General features: G+C 40.2%; 1 protein-coding gene across 3 annotated transcripts in view; it reads right to left on the reverse strand.

Annotated features, from left to right (window-relative positions):
* Positions 1-15449, reverse strand: part of R3HCC1L (R3H domain and coiled-coil containing 1 like) — a 106662-nt gene extending 91213 nt beyond the window's left edge. For 2 of the 3 annotated variants that reach the window (XM_030808735.1, XM_030808743.1), the window contains exon 1: positions 15391-15435. The gene's annotated coding sequence lies outside the window, so the exon portion shown is untranslated. Of the gene's footprint in view, positions 1-15390 lie in introns of all 3 variants that reach the window. The other variant, XM_030808740.1, reaches the window with a different exon arrangement.
* Between the last annotated feature and the right edge of the window lie 5611 nt (positions 15450-21060).

Below are 21060 nucleotides of genomic sequence, written 5' to 3' on the forward strand. Positions count from 1 at the left end.
TTAAAAAGTCATTAGAGGCTCTCAACACACAGAGGAAAGAATCAGTGAACTCAAGAGGCTATTTGAAGATACACAATTGAAGGAGAAAAAAGACCAGCGCTGCTAAGTATAAAAAGCAAATGTTAATAGGTCTAAAGGGAGGGATAGACTGCAATACAGTAACAGTAGGGGTCTTCAACACTCCACTCTCAGTAAAGGACAGATCATCCAGACAAAAAAAATCAACAAAGAAACCTCAGAGTTAAACTACACACTAGAACAAATCAGCCTGACATTTCTAGAACATCCCACCCAAGTGCCACAGAATATACATGCTTTTCATCAGGACATGGAACGTTCTCCATAACAAACTATATCTTAGGCCACAAAACAAGTCTGAACAAATTCAAAAAAGCAGAAATCACGTGAAGTATCTTTTCTGACTACAATGGAACAAAATTAAAAATCAATAACAAGAAGTAGTTCAGGAAACACACAAACACATGGAAATTAAGCAACATCTGAATGATCAATGAAGAAATTAAGAAGGAAATTTAAATATTTCTTGAAACAACTAAAAATGGAACTATAACACACTACAATCTATAGAATACAGCAAAAGCAGCAGTAAGAGGGAAGTTATAGCAATAAATGCCTACATCAAAAAAGCAGAAAGACTTCAAATAATCTCATAATGTGCCTCAAAGAACTAGAAAAGAACAAACCTAACCCAAAATTAGTAGAAGGAAAGAAATAATAAAGATCAGAGCAGAAATAAATAGAATTTAGACTACGGAAAACCAATGAAATAAAAAGTTGGTTTTTTTGAAAAGAGAAACAAAATCGACAAAACTTCAGCTAAACTAAGAAAAAAGTGAAGACCCAAATAAAATCAGAAATGAAAAAGGAGACAAAACAAGTGAGACCAAGTGAGACCATAAACACAAAGAATCATTAGAGACTATTATTAACATCTATATGCCAACAAATTGGAAAACCTGGAAGAAATGGATAAATTCCTGGACACATACAACCTATCAAGACTGAACCATGAAGAAACAGAAAACCGCAACAAACCAATAAGAAATAGCCAGATTGAAGCGATAATAAAAAGTCTCCCATTAAAGAAAAGCCCAGGAGCTGATGGCTTCACTGGTGAATTCTACCAGACATTCAAAGTATACCAATTCTGCTCATACTCTTCCAAAAAACTAAAGGAGAGGGAATACTTCCCAACTCATTCTACAAGGCCAGCATTACCCTGATTCCAAAACCAGTCAATGACACAACAAAAAAAGAAAACTGTGGGCCAGTATCACTAATGAACATAGACATAAAAATACTAGAAGATCAAATTCAACAAGACATTAAAAAGATAATGCCCCATGATCAAGTGGGATTCATCCCAGGGAGGCAAAGATGGTTCAACATATGCAAATCAATAAACATGACACATTACATTAACAGAACCAAGAACAAAAAACCCTGTGATCACTTTAATAGATGCTGAAAAAGCATTCAATAAAATCTAATATCCCTTTATGATAAAAACCCTCAGCACATTGGGTATAGAAGGAATATACAAAATAATAAAAGCTATATATGACAAACCCACAGCTAATACCACACTGAACAGGGAAAAATTGAAAGCCTTTCCTCTAAAATCTGGAACAAGACAAGATGCCCACATTTACCACTTTTATTCAACATAATACTGGAAGTTCTGGACAGAGCAATAAGGCAAGAGAAAGAAATAAAGGGCACCAAATTGGAAAGGAGGAAGTCAAATTGTCCCTCTTTGCAGACAAAATGATTTATATACAGAAAAACCTAAAGATTCCACCAAAAAATTCTTAGAACTGATAAATACAGTAAAGTTGTAGGACACAAAAATCAACATACAAAAATCAGTAGATTTATATATGCCAATAGCAAAGAATCTGAAAGAGAATTCAAGGAAGCAATCCCATTTACAATAGCTACAAAGAATTAATTTAACCAAAGAAGTGAAAGATCTATACAAGGAACATTATAAAACACTGATGAAGGAAACTGAAGTCGATACCAAAAAATGGAAAGATATTCCATGCTCATGAATTAGAAGGAGTAACACAGTTAAAATGACAATACTACCCAAAGCAATGTACAGATTCAATGCAATCTCTATCAAAATACCAATGACATTCTTCATAGAAACAGAAAAACAATCAAAAAAATTATACAGAATCACAAAAGAACCTGAATAGCCAAAGCAATCCTGAGCAAAAAGAAGAAAACTGGAGGTATCACACTACCTGACTTCAAATTATACTACAAAACTCTGGTAACCACATCAATATGGTACTGGCATTAAAACAGACACATAGACCAATGGGACAAAATAAGAGAATCCAAATATAAATCCATACATTTACAGCCAATTTATTTTTGACAAAGGCACCAAGAACATAAAATGGGGAAAGAACAGTCTCTTCAACAAATGGTGCTGGAAAAACTGGATAACTATATTGAGAATGATGAAACTAGGACCTATGTTTCACTGTACACAAAAATCAAATCAAAATGGATTAAAGACTTACATGTAAGGCCTGAAATCATCAAATTATTAGAAGAAAACATTGAGGAATTGCTCCAGGACATTGATCTAGGCAAAGATTTTTTGTGTAAGACCTCAAAAGCACATGCAATCCAGGCAAAATAGACAAATGGGACTACATCAAGCTAAAAAGTTTCTGCACAGTAAAGGAAACAATCAAAGTAAAGAGATAACCCATAGAATGGAGAAAATATTTGCAAACTATCCATCTGGCAAAGGATTAATAACAAGAATATACAAGGAGTTCAAACAACTCAACAGCAAAAGAACAAAGATATCAGATTGATTTAAAAACGGGCAAAAGATCTGAATAGATGTTTCAAAAGACGACATTCAAATGGCCAACAGGTATATGAAAAAAATGTTCAACATCACTATTTATCAGAGAAACCCAAATCAAAACCACAATGAGATCTAATCTCACGCCAGTTAAAATGGCTTTTATAAAAAAGGCAGGGCATAACAGATGCTGGTTAGGATATGGAGAAAGGGGAACTCTCCTACACTGTTGGAGGGAATGTAAATTAATACAGCCACTATGGGGAACAGTATGGAGGTTCCTCAAAAAATGAAAAATAGAGTCATCATATGATCCAGCAATTCCACTACTGGATATATATCCAAAAGAAAGGAAATCAATATATTAAAGAGACATCTGCACTTCCATGTTATTTTTTTTCGCAGCACTATTCACAATATCCAAAATATGAAATCAACCTAAGTGTCCATCAATGGATACATGTAAGAAGAAAAAGTGGTACAGATACACAGTGGAATATTATTCAGTCATGAAGAAGAATGAAATTGGGAGTCTCTCTGAACCTATTCTGGTTCAGAAGGTTGCCCCAATAAAAATAATATAAAAGTAAAACAAAAAATGTTTTAAAGAATGATATCCTGTCATTCGCAGCAACATAAATGGAACTAGAGGTCATTGTATTAAGTAAAACAAGCCAAGCTCAGAAAGGCAAATATCATGTGTTCTCACTTATACATGGGATCTGAAAAGTGGATCTCTTGAAGATAGAATGCAGATTCATAGGTACCAGAAGCCAAGAAGGGGTGGGGATGGGGAAGATAAAAAGAGGTTGATTAACGGGTACAAACATACAATTTGATAGAAGAAATACGACCTAGTGTTTGATAGATCAGTAGGATGACTAAAGTTTACAATAACCTATTACATATTTCAACTGTTTTTAACAAAACAAAAGACAACTGTGTAAGGTGATGGATATCCCTACTTACTCTTATTAGATCTTTAAAAATTATATAAATTTATTATCACATGTCCCCCACACAAAAAAAATGGGTGAATTGTATAGTATGCGAATTATTTGTCAACAGAGCTGTAACCAAAAAAAGATGCTATCATAGCTTAAGACTTTTTAGTGTCCCCAACAATCACAATAATCATTAAAATATCCTCCACAGTAACAAATTTGATGTTTCTGCAGATTAATTTTTAGAAACTGCCAATTATTACTTAGAAATATGTATGGTAAATAGATGGATGATCGAGTAAGATCGTATTCTTTTGGGGACAAGGGATATGACCATCAAGTCATGAAAATGGTTTTCTTCTTTTTTTTTTTTTGAGATAGAGTCTCGCTCTGTCTCCCAGGCTGGAGTGCAGTGGAGTGATCTTGGTTCACTGCAACCTCCGCCTCCAGGGTTCAAGTGATTCTCCTGCCTCAGCCTCCCAAATAGCTGGGATCACAGGCGTGCACCACCACACCCACCTAATTTTTGCATACTTAGTACAGACAGGGTTCCATCATGTTGGCCAGGATGGTCTCGATCTCCTGACCTCGTGACCCGCTGCCTCAGCCTCCCAAAGTGCTGGGATTACAGGCGTGGGCCACTGCGCCCAGCGAGAATGGTTTTCTTATGTGGCTCTACAGGTTCTAAAAGCAGCTTCAAAAGACAAATTCCAAAGAACATTTATTTGCTAGAGTAAATGCATGTCCCCAAAAACATTACTTTAAAAGGGGCAGCATTCATTTAGATTAATAAATTTTTAAAGCACCAGACTTTTAAAACTACCACTTAAATAACCTAATGCCTAAAACTGAATATATTAGAAATTGAACTCGTTATCTTTCTCCAAGACCTATCTGAGATCCTTTCCCAATGCCACTATCAATGACACAGTACACTTGATATGTCAGGCTCAAAATTTTGCGGTATTCTGACTCCCATTTCTAACCCCATATCTTACTCTTCTTCTTCCACAAGAGATATCATGTTTTCTATTTTTACATTATTCCTACTTCTGTTTCCAGATTATTCCACAGTACAATTGAAATACTGTACTCTTCAGCAATTCCCTCTACTTGAGTTTATCAAACATACATAGTTGCCAAGGCAGCCTTAGTCAAACACTGTTTTCATTATATGACTCTCAACAGAAGTCCTGTCACCGATTGGATCAAATTTAAGTTTTTCAGCCTAGCTTTCAATATTGTCCCTTAATTCTTCTTCATTATCCCCACACACATATAAACTTAACAAATCCTATCTCCTTACTACTCATCAGTAAAAATCATTCTATTTGTGGAGTACTGTTAAGATCGCTTGTTTGTCTCACTCAGTTCACATACTGTACTCATTCTTGCTCCTAACTTCACACCATTCCCTCCAGAGTTTTCTTCTGTCCCCTCCAGCCAATTTGTTACTCTTTCATTTCCTTCAAGATCCTTCTCCTCCATTAGGCCTAAATAACCTGACATAAATACTGCTGTATTTTGCACTCCTCAACTTAGAGACCATTCAGTAGTAGAACCAGAAGAATCTCAAATATAGACCAGACTAGGACTTCTTTTGTATATGAATAATGTTCTAAGCAGAGGGTTAACTTTCATAAGATTGTTGGGTCAAATACTTTGGAAATCTGACAGCTGACACATGGAAGCCAAGAGGTATCCTATAACTTGCCCTAGTTTTCAGTTTGGCAAGGACAAAGCCAGAATTTGAACCCCAGTCTCCTAGGTTCCCATCCAAAACAAAGACAAATCTAAAGATTACTGCCCAGGCTGGGCACGGTGGCTCACGCCTATAATCCCAGCACTTTGGGAGGCCGAGGTGGGCAGATCACAAGGTCAGGAGTTTGAGACCAGCCTGGCCAACATGGTGAAACGCTGTCTCTACTACAAATACAAAAATTAGCCAGGTGTGGTGGTGTGCCCCTGTAATCCCAGCTACTCGGAAGGCTGAGGCAGGAGAATTGCTTGAACCCGGGAGGCAGAGGTTGCAGTGAGCAGAGATCGCACCACTGCACTGCAGCTCTGGTGACAGAGCAAGACTCCATCTCGGGAATGAATGAATGAATGCATAAATAAATAAAGAAATATTACTGCCCAGTAATGTAACTCATGCTACATTCCACATTTTTGTTTTTGTAGAGATGGGTCTCACTAAATCACCCTGGCTGGTCTCAAACTCCTGAGCTCAAGCAATCTTCTCGCTTCAGCCCCCCAACAAAATGCTGGGATTACGAGCCACTGCCCCGACCCATTATGTATTTTCTAAAGCAGGACACAAAGTTTATATACAACAGCAAGAGATTACAATTTAAGTATGTGCGTGTGCTACGGTAATAGACACACAGAAAACAGAATGGGGTAATAAACTCCAATGTTAACAGTTACTTCCAGGTGGTGAAAATATGGTTGTATTTTCCAAATCCTCTATAATGAATACATATGAACTATTAATATGTTTAATTACAAAGTAATGCCCTAGACCCTGGTTGGAATAGTTTATAATGTACGGCCATATACTGAATTTATGACAGTAGTAATAACTCAAAAAGTTAAAACTACATGACATTATGAAGTCAAAGATACACTCCTCAACCTTGATTTTAATGTTTTCTCTCCACTGAGGGGGCAAACTGCAAGTTAATAAACTGGCAGCCAAGATCTTATCCTAGTTTTTGAAGCACTGTCCTTCACCGAAGTGTTAGAAGCAATGAAAAGTTTCAGGTTACCCAAGGAAGCAAACAAGAAACATAGTACAAAAAAGAAATACTATGGCAAAAAGCGAAAGAACAGCAATGTCACAGTGACAATACTGGAGGCAAAAACCAAGAACTACACGGCTCCTGGGGCTTGTCAACTCCAGTACTTAATTTAAATCACTGGTTCTCACACGAAGGATCAAGAGGCATAAAAAGTCACTAGAAATTCTGAAAGTATTGAGAGATGGTCACAAGTTTGAAACAGTTATGTGGGATGGTAAGACAGAATTACTGATCATATAAACAAATCAAGACTATTTCTTTTCCTTCTGGATCTTCTCCTGAAATGAAAGCACAGAAGTTCTGGGAAGATTGATGTGATAAAAATGTTCAGAACTACCAAAACAAGCTAATAATCTCATCTTTTCCTAACACTAAGTTTTTAATTGCAGTCCAAAATCCCTAATCCAAAACTTGTGGGACCAGACAAGATTCAGAAATCAGAAATTTTCAGATTTAGAAAAGGTTAATATGGTATAAGTTCCATACATCACAAAATATCCCAACCAGAATTAAACACATTAGTATTTCTTCTTCTTCTGTTTTTTTTTTTTTTTTTGGAGATGGAGTCTTACTCTGTGGCCCAGGCCAGAGTGCAGTGGCATAACCTCAGCTCACTACAATCTCTGCCTCCCAGGTTCAAACAATTCTCCTGCCTCAGCCTCCTGAGTAGTTGGGACTACAGGCACATATCGCCACACCCGGCTAATTTTTGTATTTTTAGTGGAGACGGGGTTTTGCCATGTTGGCTAGGCTAGTCAAATTCCTGACCTCAAGTTATCTGCCTGCCTCAGCCTCCCAAAGTGTTGAGATTACAGGTATGAGCCACCATACCCGGCCTACTTTTTTTTTTTTTTTTTTTTTTTTTTGAGACAGAGTCTCACTCTGTCGCCCAGACTGGAGTGCAGTGATGCAATCTCCACTCACTGCAACCTCCACCTCCTGGGCTCATGTGATTCTTGTGCCTCAGCCACTCGAGTAGCTGGGACTACAGACACATGCCACCATGCCCAGCTAATTTTTGTATTTTTAGTAGAGACAGGATTTCCCCACGTTGGCCGGGCTGGTCTCCAACTCCTGGCCTTAAGTGATCCAGTCGCCTCAGCCTCCCAAAGTGTTGGGATTACAGGTATAAAAAAAGAAAAGAGAGAGAAAAAAAAAAAAAAGAAAGAAATGAACCTGGAACCGATTACATCTCAGAGGTGAGATCATGAGTTGATTTTGTTTCTTTCCTGATTTTCTAAACTGTCTGCAGTGAACATGTATATCATTTATAAAACAAGACTTCTTTTATTAAATGGTCCGGTTGAGGCAAGACCTAAGTATAGAAATTGACCAACTTGCAAATTCCGTTACAAATTAGTAAGATCTTGTTCAGAGCTTAAAAGCCAAGAAAATAATTTAAAATAGCTTTAGGTTTAAAAGTTTTTACAAGTTTAGTACAAATTTTTTAACTAAATAACACCATTAGCAGTAGGGAAAAACCCTTACTTTCAATAGAACATTTATTCATTGACATTTAAAAAGTGATACTGTTTTATTAACTCATTTTTTAACTTGCTACCTCCCACCCCCACAATGTTTTTCTTACAGTATGACTCTGACACTTCTGTGAGAAGCGGATCCCATGTAACTGTCACTCTCTCCTTGAATCTGGCAAGCTTGTGATACTACAGAACTTCTAAGGCTTGGTCACAAAAAGTAATGCAGTTTCCACCTGGTTCTCTCTAGATGCTCACTCTTAGAAAACAGCCACCACCATGCTGCAAAGAAGCTCAAATTAGCCTATCTGGGTAGGTAGGTGTTCTGAGGGACAATCAACATCAATCACCAGCCATGTGAGTGAAGAAGCTCCAGGTTCTAAGTACCAGCCATAAAGTCACCACCAGCTTTTGAATCTTCCCAGCTAAGGCTTAAGCAAGCCATCTGTGCAGAAACTGTCCTGTCTGAATTCCAACAGATCCATGGCACAATAAAATGGTTGTTTTACACCATTATGTTTTGGAATGGCTTGCTACAAACACAACAAAAGGTAACCAGAAAAAAAGTGCCCTTTCCCAGTTTGGTAGCTTTACATTACACACACACACACCACCCCTAAAATCAAATTTTTCTCAACTTTAAGGAAGGTCCAATCCATTGTGCAATTTGGCAGACCTGTTTAAATAAGACAGTTTCTACTTAGGAGGCTTAACAATTCATCTCAAATATACCCTGAATACCTATGATATGTAAGATACTTTCCTAGATTCCTAACACACAAAGATGAACAACATATAGTCTGTAGTTAAAAGTTTACAATCTAGGAAGAGAATAAAATGGGTACACACATAGTTTATGAAAGTACGTAAGTGCCAAAATAGGATTATAAAGTTAACTCTGCCACAAATAGTTACAGCATCATTTTGGACTTATAAACAGCTTTTGGGTCCTTCAGGAAAGTAGATGGGCTTTAGTAAATGCCTAGAAAAAGAAGACTGGGAAAAAAAAAAACATGAAAAATGTGGGCCTCATTATATGTTATGTTTAGATTGTGAGATTATGAGTGTTTTCTGTTGTCCTTTTAAATTTCCTGTATTTGCCACAATTTCAATAGCAAGTTATATATTAGATTTTTTGAGAAAAAAATATTAATCTTAATTTTTTTTAATCTTAATTTTTTTAAAATGTGTTTAAACTACACTGAGAGGTCATGTAGGTAGTTAACAGGTAATACATAAATTGACTTGATATTTGCATGCTGAATATGCAAAATAAGTTTAGTATTTAAGGAAAAATGTTAGTGTAATAAAAATTTCATGTTACCTGATTTACTAATATCTGCTTATTTTCCCTTTCCTAGCCAACTATAAATATTTATATGTTCTTCTCAAATAACAGACAAAAACCCAATAAGCTCTCCATCTTAGTCATGACATTCACTCTTTCTGTCTCCCTCCCTGTATCTGTCTGTCCCTCATTTCTAACTCTGCCCGTCTCTCTACATCTCTGATTACCCTGCTTTCTAACTCGGCCTAGGTGACTGTCCCTCTCTGTTTCTGACTTCTCTGTCTCTGACTGACCCTCCTCTCTCTCTGCCTACTGCATGTGTCTCTGACTACGTATGTAGGTGTCTTTGAGCTCCTCTCTTGGATTCTGCCTTTCTGTCTCTCCCCTAGTTATCCACCTCATTTTTAATACATCCTTGCTGTTTACTTTTCCTTTTAATATTTATAAACAAGCAGAGTTGGTTTTATTAACCCTATTTTAAAGACAAGAAAACAGAAACAGGACGACTGGCATACAATTTGAGAAGTCAGGATGTAAATCCAAGTGCTTCTCTTCTTTCTTTTTAATACTCTTCTAGCATTCCACGGCAAAGAACTTGAAACAGCACAACTGCAAGCCAATATGAACACTACACACATTCAGATTCTTTTCTAAGAGACAAATTTGATATTAAGGAGTGCTATACACCTTTGCCCACATTATTCATTCTGCACAGGTTAAATGGTCATGAACTGTCAGCCATTTGCCTATCCCAGAAATCCATATCCTCATGTTCAGTTTGACCTGTGTTATTTGGAAACCTCACGATACTAGATACTAGAATCTATTTTCCAACAGTGCTTCTCTGCTTCTGTTTTTATCCCTAGTCCCAAGCCAGCCATATCTGGCATTTAAAAAAAAGATACAAGAACGACAAATATTAATAAAACTGAACGGTGAATTTGAAGAATGAAAAACTATACAGAAGGCTAGCATGAGACAGTGAAAAATGGACACCACAAACTCGAAGCAATTGGTCCATGTTTTATTAAGAGAAAAGAAAATTCTCTCCAAATGCAGGCTTACTGCTGCTGAGTAACACCTTATAACTTTTCCTCTATCTAATGCTTTGACAACTGGAATTTCTCTGTAATTCAATAAGCTCTTAGGAGTTCCCCAAGCTTCATCCATCCTGCCAGACTCATTACTGGATAACTCTAAATGTTTTCTGCACTAGCTAAGAGCACATTTCCTCATGGGTAGCACAACAGAAGGAGGGTACTCTTTCAAGGCATGAATAGCCTAGCTCCATTTCTTCTCACTTCTCCTATAGGTGAGAAGTCTACAACAAATATAATTCAACAACTAAAAGAAATGTCTAAATTATAAACTTAGGTTACTGGGGTTGTCAAAGATCATCCTACAGGTCAAGAGTTTTATACATAGTGTGAGGGCTAATCACATATTTATATAAGCTAATGAAAAATCTATACTTTTGCTTCTGGCACTAGTTCATTTACTTACGTCCAATGAGTTGCATTAGGGCCAAATAAAAAATATACCAATCTTTTCATTCATTCTGGTGAGATATTTATGAATAGTTAGCTTATGGAGCTAATGAAGACAAGGTCACAGACTCAAACTCCATGCTGACCAATTAGCTTTGCTGTGTGTTTCTAGGTTCCATGGTCACAGTCAACAACCTTAACCTTGGCTAAGAAACACACTGATCATTGAAGCATTAGAGGAATAAATACAGATGTATCAACAAAATCCATACCTTTCAGAAAAAATAATAAAAATTAAAAACAGTAATAACAACACCCCGATCTTTAATATTCTACTAAACCTGGCTAATATGTGCCTCATTCAAATAATCTTTAATCTTCTCAACCATGCAGGGTTAGTCTAATCTGTCTTCCAGATGATGAGAAACTGAATTCAGAATGATCATATGAACCAAAGCTACATCTAGTGAGCCTGGATTCAGACCTTGGTCTGTCTTGACTCCAAAGCATAGGTTATTGCCACAATGCTACATGGCCTCTCCAGAGTGCACCTCAGTGACCTAGGACAATCAACAAAATGTTCCTATTCAGAACTCTTCAGCACACTCATTACTGAGCATCCACTATACGTACTCACACTCTATAGATGAGAATTAGCATACCTTCCAAAAATTCCTTTTAAGTAAAAAACACTCAAGGAACAAAAGTGTTTAATTGATTTTTTTTTTTTTTAATTTTTCTATTGAGATGAAGTCTCGCTTTGTTGCCCAGGCTGGTCTTGAACTCCTGGCCTCAAATGAACCTACCTCAGAGGATCTCAAAATGCTGAAATTACAGGAGTGAGCTACCACGCCCAGCCAAAAGTGTTTAAAATTAAAACATAAAGGAAAAAATAACACATTATAGCATACAAAGTAGATTTTAATCGAAGTGACTTTCTATTGATATAGCTTTGTATACAAGTCTGGTGTGAAAAAATAGTTATCTTGCTGATTCATAACTAAAGGTAAGAAAGAAGCTGGCAAAACACAGCCCAGGCATACCACATCAAAAAAGAGAGTAAAGGAAACATTTCCTAAGCATCTCAATCTGCAGATATCTGGTAGTCAACATGGCACTTGAAGGAAGTAAAAAATATATACTTCAATTCTAAACTCCAAGACTTTGCCTTGACCAACAAACCATTTTTCTGTATAAGGCTTTCCTCCTTGGTTTTTCTCAACTCTCAGTCCCTGCAGATACACACATACCAATGCCATCATTAGCATCAGTCACTAAGAAATGCCATCTTGAAAAAATGAAGGTCACCAAGTCTCCCAGACCCTATCCAATAGGCTTAAATTTTAAAAGTCAAATAGTCTGGCTTAAAAAAAATAAAAATAAAAATAAAAATAAGGCAGGAAGACAAAACTGTTCCATAAACGTCTATCCTAGTCAATATCTGAGTCATAAAGATAGATAATTGTTCTGCTACAAGCAACAATGTACAGAAGTGCATTCTTACTACAGGTTGTAAATGAAGCACCAGTTCAATTTCAACAAACTAGGTACAAAGCAACATTTGGAATCTCTAGAAAAACAGAAACACAGCAAAGCCCAATAACCTTGCACAATAGCATTTTAGGAACCTCTACAATTGAAACAAAATCTAATATAATTTTTATATAAAATGCAATTGCTAAAAAACAAACTGCAATCTGAGAACTTCTATTTACAGTATTTTTTAAAGTTTGTGAATTAAGGATGACTATCCTCATTTTACAGATAAATGGAATTTCAGGAAAATACCTAAAATTATCATCATCACTATTATCATAATCATCAATAACAACAGCAACAAAATAATGATAACTTTATTTGTACCCAGCACTACTAAGCCATTTATGGTCACATCTCATTTCATCTTTGTAGACACCTTGTGACATAATGCTATTTACCTCCATTTGAGAGATTAGGAAACAGGCTCAGAGAAGTCAACTAATTTGCCCAAAATCAAAAACTACAGGTTGAGAATCCCTAATCGGAAAATCCGAAATCCAAAATGCTTAAAAACTTTTTTTTTTTTGAGACAGGAGTCTTGCTCTGTCGCCAGGCTGGAGCGCAGTGGTGTGATCTCGGCTCATGCAACCTCAGCCTCCCAAGCTCAAGCGATTCCCCTACCTCAGCCTCCTGAGGAGCTGGGACTACAGGCGCACGCCACCACGCCCAGCTAATTTTTTTGTATTTTAGTAGAGATGGGGTTTCACCATGTTGGCCAGGATGGTCTCGACCTCCTGATCTGCCCGCCTCGGCCTCCCAAAGTGCCAGGATTACAGGCGTGCGCCACCGCGTCCAGCCCCAAAAACTTTTGACACCACCAGTGGAAAATTCCACACCCAACCTTATGTGACAGGTCTTAGTCAAAATGCAATCCAAACTTAGTGTCACGCCCAACAGAGTCTCAATCTATGGGCCAGGCTAGAGTGCAATGGCCCAATCTCTGCTCACTGCAACCTCCACCTCCAGGACTCAAGCGATTCTCGCGTCTCAGCCTCCCAAGTAGCTGGGACTACAGGCGTGCACCACTACACCTGGTTAATTTTTTGTGTTTTTAATAGAGATGGGGTTTCGCTATGTTGCCCAGGCTGGTCTTGAACTCCTGAGCTCAGGCAATCTGCCTGCCTCAGCCTCCCAAAGCGATAGGATTACAGGCGTTGAGGCACCGCGTCTGGACACAAATTATTAAATTATTAAAAATACTATATAAAATTACCTTTAGGCTATGTATATAAGGTATATATGAAACCTAAATCAATTTCATGTTTAGATTGGGGTCCCATCCCAAAGAGATCTCACTATGTATATGCAAATATTCCAAAATCCGAAATTTGAAACACCCTGGTCCCAAGCATGTCAGATAAGGATACTCCAACCTGTAGTAAGACACAGCATCAGGATTTGAACTCAAATCTGCTCGAATTTGTACACTAAGCTAATGCAACTTACTGTCATCCTCTCCTGTTTTTTGGACCATTTTCAAGTATTCTTCAATCAATAAATTCAGAATAAACACAGACTAAAAATACTTAACTACAGTTTCATACCCCTTTAAAAATTAATTGCAGAAGTCGGGTACAGCGGGCACAGTGGCAAACGCCTGTAATACCAACACTTTGGGAGGCCGAGGCGGGAGGATCATTTGAGTCCAGGAGTTAGACCAATCTGGGCGACATAGTGAAATCCTGATTCTACCCAGAAAAAAAAAAAAAAAATTGCAGAATTAGCATTCTCTGTAAGGGGAAAAATAAGACAATAAGCAACTTGCTTAGTCTCAAAGCTTAATGTCAAAAAAAATTAAACAGATGGGATATTTGGCTATTTATATTCTGAATTTCAACTGTGACACAAGACACAAGACCTGCTGGGGACAGGTATTAGCTGTAGTACAACCATATCTGAGGAACGTTTACTGCTTTATGCTTGTACCTGTGTGATACTGAAGGAAGGTTATCACAGCAAGAGATGGCTGTGTGTGCTGAGGAAGAAGAGTCTAAATTCTGGTGGGCCTTAAAATCCAGATGAAGTTTTAAATTGACTCCACAGGTGGTAACGCCCTAAGGTCACCTCTTCACTAGCAATCTGGCATAAAAACATTTGTATGGTTCAGATTCGTTTCCAAAGACACTTTCCCCCTATTTATTAACTAATTTGATCTTCGTAGAGACATGAACCTGGTTTTAAAACTCAACTGACCTAGACTGGAGACTGGGGGATGGCAAGGTTATACCCGAAACATGCTTTAGAGTTCAAAGCTTTTGCAGGAGTATCACTTCTGCTGAAGCCCACAACCCTGGAAGGCCGCAGGGCAAAGAACATTAACCCCACTTTTCAGACAACGAAACCGGGGCTGCGCTAAACAGACTACTGTACAAAAGATCACAGGTCCAGCCAAGTGGCAGACTGAGACTTCTCCCAGGATATCAGACTCCAAATCCTGTGCTCCTTCCCGTACACAACTGAGAGGCGGCTGCACTCACAAACTTTAAAGATCGGACTTGGGGTTTTTCGCAGGCCTGCCAAGAAAAAGCAGGAAGTACATGCTCCTTTATAGATTGCTCACTCCCAGCCCGTAGCCCGGGGCTCCCGGGCAGCGGAGGAGGCTCAAAGGCGAGGCTCGAAGCGAAGCCCGGAAACCGCCAGCAGCCCCGGGGGCCCACGCCCCCGCAGCCCCGAGGGGGTCGCCAGGGACCCCGCTCAATACCTGTTGAAACCCAGAAAAAGCACGTCCTTTCCACCAGGAGCATTTGGGGCGAGCGCCCAAAGCGCGCACGAGCCCCGAGAGGGTCCCTCTCAACCGCGGGCCCGCAGGGGTCGGAAGGCGGGAGCTTCCCAGTAGCCTCCGCCCCAGGCAGGGGGCGGCCCCTCGCGTCACATGAGGAAAAAAAATACCAGCAAAAAACGAAGGAATGGAAGTCTTGTCCTGGGCTGTGAAAGGAGAAGTGGGGATTAAAAATCCTAGCTTGGGGTACGGAAGGAGGGGACGCGGGGCTGGTTGTTACCGGCGAGCTGCGGCTCTCCGCTTCCGCCGTCTCCGCGAAGCTCTATCTCTTCCGCTCGCGCCGCTGGGGCGCGCGCCAGGCCTCGGCTCCGCCCCCCCCCCCAACGCCGCGGGGCCTTCTGGGGGTTGTAGTTTCCGCGAGGCCCGGCCGCTTCCACTGAGTTCAGGTCACGTGGGGGAGAAGCTGGCAAAATGGCGTGTGCCGGAGCGCGTTCTGCTCCTGTCCCTTCAACCCTCCCTCATTCCTCTCGGCTATATACGTGCTCAAATCTCCTTACATCCTACTCAATCATACCATCTCACTTCCTCCGTTCACAGCCAAGTTTCTTGAAAAAGATAATCTACACTCTGTCTCTACTTGCTCATCTGTGTTCACTCCTTACCACAGCTTCCGCCCCCGTGGAAAATGTCTTATTGTCATAAGTGTCCTTGTTGCCAAACTCATTGGAGGTATTTTCGGACTCATCTAACTCAAGCTTTAGTCATTTGACGCTATTGGGCATTATCACTTATTTTCTATGACACTATCCAGGTTTTCCTTCTCTGAATTCATTCTACTCTGTTTCCTTCAAGGATTGTTTTTCTAACTTACCTCTAAAATTTTGGTGGTTTCCAGAGTTCTTAAAATTGGGGTGGGAGAGGGGACACTCCAGTCCCTTCTCACCTGAGCTACTTGTATTCCCAACTTCCTAGACAGACCTCTCCTCATCCATGCCCACAGGCATCTCAAATGTCCTTGAAAAGTGAACTACTGGGGCCAGGAACAGTGGCTCATGCCTGTAATCCCAGCACTTTGGGAGGCCGAGGCAGGTGGATCAGCTGTGGTCAGGAGTTCGAGACCAGCCTGATCAAAATGGTGAAACCCTGTCTCTACTAAAAGTACAAAAATTAGCTGTGTGTGGTGGTGGGCACCTGTAATCCCAGCTACCCAGGAGGCCAAGGCAGGAGAATTGCTTGAAGGAGAATCGCTTGAACCCGGGAGGCGGAGGTTGCGGTAAGCCAAGATTGTGCCACTGCACTCCAGCCTGGGCAACACACGGAGACTCCGTCTCAAAAAAAAAAAAAAAGAAAAGAAAAGAAAAGAAAAGTGAACTACTACCCCTCCTCCCTACTCATTAATATTCACTCTTTAACCTGATTCCTCCTTTCTCACTTCCTCTTCCTCCAATATTCAAATGGTCACCAAATCTTGGAGATTCTATTGTAGCAGGAGGAGCCGCAGACAAAACCTCTCAGACACCGAGTTGTAGAACTAAGGGCTTTATTCAGCTGGGAGCATCGGCAAGTTACTGTCTTAAAATCTGAGCTCCCCAAGTGCACAATATCTGTCCCTTTTAAGGGCTCACCACACTAAAGATTTCACATGAAAGGGTCATGATTGAGCAATCTGGGGGGTATGTGACACGGGCTTCATGCACCTGTAGTCAGAGTGAAGCAGAACAGAGCACAGTGTTCTTCCATACAATGCCTGGAATCTATGCTAAGTCATGAGTTGATTTTTAACTACTAGGTTTAGGCCAGGCAGGCCCAGGCCTGGTTTCGGGTCTGGTTTTGGATCTGGTGCCTGGTGCCGGGCTGTCTACCTTTGGTTTCACTTCCTTGTTTTTTTCTTAAAACAGGTACTGAGTATAAAACAATATAAAACAATATGAGAGGGTCTCTTTCTTCTCTCACTGTCTCCTAAGTACTCCTTGAATCTGTTCCTTCTTCAGGACTCTTAACTCATGACTCAGCTGCTCCTGTGGCCCCAACCAGAGGTGGACTCAGAGCATGAGGACTGTTTTCCACACCCCTATGATTTCATCCCCAACCCGTCAGCAGCACACATTCCCTAGCCCCCTGGCCACCAAAATGTCCATAAAAACCCTAACTTCTGAACCTTCAGGGAGATTGATTTAAGTGATAACTCTGTCATCAATTAAATTCTTTACTGCTCTGCCATGGTCTCAGTGAATTGGTTTTGTCTGTGCAGTGGGCAGGAAAAACTCACCAGGCAATCAGAATCCAGTATTGTGGTTGGGAGGTTCAATGAAGGACGATTTATAGCAAATCTTATTGTAGGGTAGGTGGACATGGGCATTTTTTAAAAAATTCCCAAGGAGGCCTACTGTGCTGGCTCATGCCTGTAATCCCAGCAACTGGGGAGGCTGAGGTGGGAGGATTGCTTGAGCCCAGAAGGTCAAGACCAGCCTAGACAACATAAGGAGATCTCATCTCTACAAAAAAAAAATTTTTTTTAATTAGCTAGCCATGGTGGCACAAGCCTGTAGTCCTAGCCACTTGGAAGGCTGAGGTGGGGAGATTGCTTGAGCCCAAGAATAAAGTTATGGTGGGCCATGATTGTGCCACTGCCCTCCAGCCTAAGCAATCCTGTCTCAAAAAAATTAAAAATAAAATAAAGTTCCCCGGTTATTCAGTCATTCAACAAAATACGTTTTGTTGCCTGCTATGTACCAGTGCTGCGTACTGAGAAAACAACAGTGAACAGAATATTACCTGCCCTTGTGGAGTTCACATTCTCTTGGAAGAGACAGATATTAAATGATTTCATACCAAAAATCAAAACCAACAAAAAACCCATAGTTACCAGCTGTAATAAGAATTACGGAGGAAAAGTATTATAATTGGTCCCTTTCCTCTTCTCTCCCACCTGCCCCAGCCCAGATTAGGAATCAGTTTATATTCCTTACCCTATCAAACAAAGCCTGTCAGGAGCTAATCTCCTCCTACTCCCTCCCACAGACACCTTAGATTTACTAAACTGCTGTAGCACTTGCTCTTTAACCTTTGCATAAGCTGTCCCTCTGTTTGGAAAACCCTCTCCCTTCTCCCTTGACTAACTTATACTGCTGTCTAATTCTGCTCTGTGGGATTCAGAGGAAACCCAGTAGAACACCAGCCACATGAAAGGATTTTCTAAGGATTGTGCTGAGTCAGATGATAAGCCTCAGGCATTACAGCAGTGGGCTCAGTAGGGGACCCAGAAACAGTGAAATGTGGCCTACGGGGAACTGGACTATGTTATCCAGTTTAGAGGTGTCAGGCCAGAGCCAACATGCCCACCCTTCAAAACACGAATCAAATATCATCTCCTCCAGGAAGCTTTTGCTGAACTCGGCCCCGACCCCCACCAAGACAAATTAGTGCTCCTTTCCTTGGCACTCATCTCACCCATGTTGGCCTCTCTTCCAGTGATATGCTAGAGCCAGCTCATACCAACTTTGTTATTTATTATTTATTTATTTAATTTTTTAATAGAGACAAGTTATCACTCTGTTGCCCAAGCTGGTCTCGAACTCCTGGGCTGAAGCAGTCCTCGCACCTTGGCCTCCCAAAGTGCTGAGATTACAGGCATGAGCCACCACCCCTAGCCTCATACCAGCTTTAAAGAGACAACTGTTAGATGTTCAGGAATTTTTGCAAGCTGGTTTAAGCCTTTGGTAGTTTGAAATCTGCTGTGATTTGTAATGTGTGTGTGTAAATACGCCATGGAAATCAGCAAATGACAAATCAGGGCTTCTTTTTGTTGTTGTTGCTGTTGAAGAGCCAGTTTACTAGCATATCAATGCCTTTGTCATATCACGCATCTACATTATATTGTAATGTCCACTCCCCTATTGGAAGAATTCCTTGTATCAACTTCACGGAGCAAATATGTATTGATTTTTATTACTGTGCACCAGAGACTTAGCAAGGTGATGAGGGGGCACTCAGTGGAGAACACACAGGCATGGTCCCTACTGTAATGGAGCTTACAATCTAGCAGATAAGACAAGAAATAAGCAAAGAACTCTGTACTTTCAAATGGAGCAGGCTGCTGTGCAATAGAACATCCTGGCCATGAATGATGTTGATATGGTTTGGATTTGTGTCCCAATCCAAATCTTATGTCGAATTGTAATCACCAGTGTTGGAGGTGGGGCCTGGTGATTGGAACATGTGGGCGTATTTCTCCCTTGCTGTTCTCGTGACAGTGAGTTCTCTTGAAATCTGATGGTTTAAAAGTGTGCGGCACCTCCCCCTCTCTTTCTTTCTCCTATGCCAGAAATGTAGGATGCACCTGCTTTCCCTTCACCTTCTGCCATGATTGTAAGTTTCCTGAGGCCTCTCTGGCCATGCTTCCTGTAGAGCGTGCAGAACCATGAGACAATTAAACCTCTTTTCTTTATAAATTACCCAGTCTCAGGTAGTTCTTTATAGGAATGCAAGAACCAATGACTACAGTGGTGGACATAAAATACTACACTACTTTAACAAGGTGGTCTAAGGAGACCTGTCTGAGTAGACAACCTTTCCACTGAGCACTGAAGGATGAGAAAGAGTTGGAGAACCAGGGAAAGTGTGCTTCAGCCAAAGGGATCAGACCACACAAAGAAAGAGCCAGGCTGTCTGAGCGACAGAATGGTCCATTTTCCTGGGGTAGAGAGAGTGTAGGTAGAGAGATTGTAGGTTGAGTGGTCTAGATGACCTGAGGTGGTAATTAGAGCCAGGTATGCACAGCCTCAAGGCCATGGTAAGAACCCTGGACTAAATTTTAAACACCAAAAGAAGGGGTTTTAAAAAGGGGATGATGTTATCTGATTCACACTTTAATACAATTGCTCTTGCTTTGGTTTAGAAGACTGGAGTAGAAGTGGGAGCCCATCTATTGCAGTAGGCTAGGTGAGAAATACTGAAACAAAGTCCTTGCAGAGGGTTGGAGAGAAGTGGGTGGATTTGATCTTTTGAGTGAACAGGACTTGCTGATGGATTGAATATAGGAGAGGATGGACTGGTGAAGGAAAAAGAGGACCCAAGGGCACTAATAGGTTATATCCATCTCTGTATTTTCAGCCCATAGGTTATATCCATCTCTGTATCTTCAGCCCCTAGAATTAGGCCTTGCACATAGTAGATATACTATAACTGTGTCGAATAAACTTATCTATTTTACATGGTAAACTCTGTGCCCCATCACTGTCACATTCCTTAATACAGGGCCTCTACTAGCCCATATAGTAGTGTTATGAAAATTAGGAAAAAGTGCTCCCTTCCTTCAGATGGTCATGGCCCATCACCAGGGTGCAGAATACGGATTAGATTTCAGCTACCACTTACCCCCTCAGCTGGTGCCCTTGTGCAGTGCACAGTCTGCACAACCACATACAGCAGCCCCAGCTTAACATCCCTGGGAGATGGCTTTGTGGCATTAAGCCCAGTAGTTACGGGGAGAATTTGAGGTCCAGGGGAAGGAAGCTGCTTGCCTGGGGTCGCTAGAGCTACTCAGAGCTGCTGCTATGACTGAGATTCAAACCTCTGCCCTCTGAATCCCTATGGGCTCTTTAGCCTCGGAGCCACACTGTCTCTCCCAAATCACTCAGCCCATCAATAAAACACTAAATTCAAAATGGTGACTTTGCTTCCTTAAGTTTCTCATCTGTCTCAGTTACTATTGTTAGAGTATTTCGCATTTACATAGTATCCAGTATGTGCTCAGTGCCTTACAAAATACAATAAAGGAATATGAAACCAAAGGACCTTGTGTGTTTTTTTTAACAGAATAAATAAGAAATGGCTGGTTTAAAAGGCCCTTAGCTCTTGCATAAAATGAGCTGTGGTATATTGGTTTAGAGTGATGCTATAAGCAATATATATTTTTTTAATTGCTCACATGTGAGCTGTTTTTCTTTTG

The sequence above is a fragment of the Nomascus leucogenys genome, chromosome 3 (genome assembly GCF_006542625.1).
Source record: "Nomascus leucogenys isolate Asia chromosome 3, Asia_NLE_v1, whole genome shotgun sequence".
NCBI lineage: Eukaryota > Metazoa > Chordata > Mammalia > Primates > Hylobatidae > Nomascus > Nomascus leucogenys.